Here is a 2,114-nt window from a genome sequence, read left to right as displayed (position 1 = left end):
TATGGTGTTCGTTTCATTTCAATAATGTTTTAACTATGTTTTCATGTGCATAGTGTTTAGCGGAGTGAATATCTATAAGAATGTAGTGAATATTTTATTTAATTTTTGAGTGATTAAGAAGTACAATTTCAATGTCACATTTATATAAATATTTTTTTTTCTATTATTTTTGTGCATCATATGTTATTTCATTTAAAAACAAAGCATTGAAGGTCAAATAAACAGGTAAATGATTTTCATTTATATTTATATCAGCATAACAGTATTTTCAGAACAGATGAGTAGAATACCTTAGCCAGATGAATAGACACACCCTTTTAAAGCTGCACTGAACATACAATACTTACTGACACTCTGAAATAGGTTTCAGATAGGCACTAATTTCAACTGCAGTCATAAATATTTGTAACCTACACACACATACACATGCTTGTATGTAGGCACCAAACAGACACACTGTCTGTGAAGAGGTATACTGGTTACATTCTTAACTACATTAGCTGTCATTTGTAACTCTTTAGACAAGCAGTATTATACCAATATGTGATACCAAAACTGAGAGCACAGTCTGTCATCATCATATTTCCATATATTTTTTTAAGAGTTGTTCAGATAAAGCATCTGAAAAAGTTTCAAAGTTTCAATAGTATTTCAGTTTGGAAGAAAAGGCATGAATTGTCTTTCCCAAACATTCCACATGTATATACAAACTTACATGTAATGTATGTCAGATGAGTGATAGGTTATCCGTTTTCTATGTGTTGTCTTATTTTCTGTAAGCAGTGATATTTTGATGGTCTTCCTTAGATATCTTGAGTTCTAGTTCCTGTTGATATTTCTGATAACTTCGGTAGGCTCAGCAAGATATAATTTAATGCACAGCTGATTTCAGTATACAAAAGTTCTTTCTTTTTGGTAGATATCACCCAAACTCAGATTTGATGCTAAAAGTCAATATCTGTTTCACTTATGAAATGCAATACTGGAGTGTAAATACTTCTAATAATTAATCCAGTTTGTTTCATTCATGGCAAAATTCTGAAGCTAATGACAGCATCAACCATATAAAACACTTCCATACTCAAATAATTCTGACACATTTCTTATACCTCACTAAACCAATCAGGGGGGAAAATGCATATCATTCTGGCAGGAATCATAGAAACACAATAGAAAAAAGACAACCTATATGTATGAAAGTGTAAAAAAAAAGAGGTTTCGAGTAATAGAAGATCCAATACTGTTGAGGTTGTTTGTAAATGTGCTTTAGAATTTTTGTATTACTAACTCATAGTAATGAAAAAGGGAAAAAAGAAAAAAGTAACAAATATATACATTCTATAAGAGTTGGACATAATACAATTTTCTTCCTAGTATTGAACATAAAATCCAAAATAATTGAAATACAGCATTTTTTCTGAAAGTATGAAAGAAGCTTATAATATGCCAGACTAGATCTAGTTACATACATAAAAACAACACTATAACACAACTTCAAATATTATGTAACAACCAATATCACTCAAATTTCCACACAGAAACTTATACCATAATTGGGCCCATTATTGGTACCAAAACCACATGGTACTCTTGACCATTATAGCTGCCACTGAAACCATGCACAGAAGCATCATTGGAAACATAAGCAAGCCGAGGTCAATTTTGTTGAGGTCACTGGTATCTAACAGCTACACATGACATGAGTTTCTTGGATTAGGTAACAAGCAACAGCAGGCTTGTGGGATATGGCAAAAATAATATCACAGCAAGGCTAAGAAATTATGTGTATTTTTAATGTCAACATGCTTGAATGTGAGGATAATATATTCAAGAATATGAATGTCATCTGCTCGATTGTACATGTTGGCTGAAATGAAAAAGCAGAATGACCAAAAAAGTATTGGAAATGATAAGAAGCAATAAATAATGAGGTGGCTAATGAACAAGCAATTTATAATGACAGCAATGAATAAAATGATTGTAGTACTTCAAAACTACTGCAGAAAAGAATCCATGATTTATAAAAACAACCCTTTTAAATCAGAGATGCTTCAAAATGACATGCATGGCAAAAAAAAACTGCTGACCTAACTTCTATAATAAGTCATTCTTTG

Source organism: Penaeus monodon, chromosome 32, assembly GCF_015228065.2.
Source record: "Penaeus monodon isolate SGIC_2016 chromosome 32, NSTDA_Pmon_1, whole genome shotgun sequence".
Lineage (NCBI taxonomy): Eukaryota > Metazoa > Arthropoda > Malacostraca > Decapoda > Penaeidae > Penaeus > Penaeus monodon.
The sequence above is the reverse complement of the archived record's forward strand: the minus strand, read 5'-3'. Positions refer to the sequence as shown.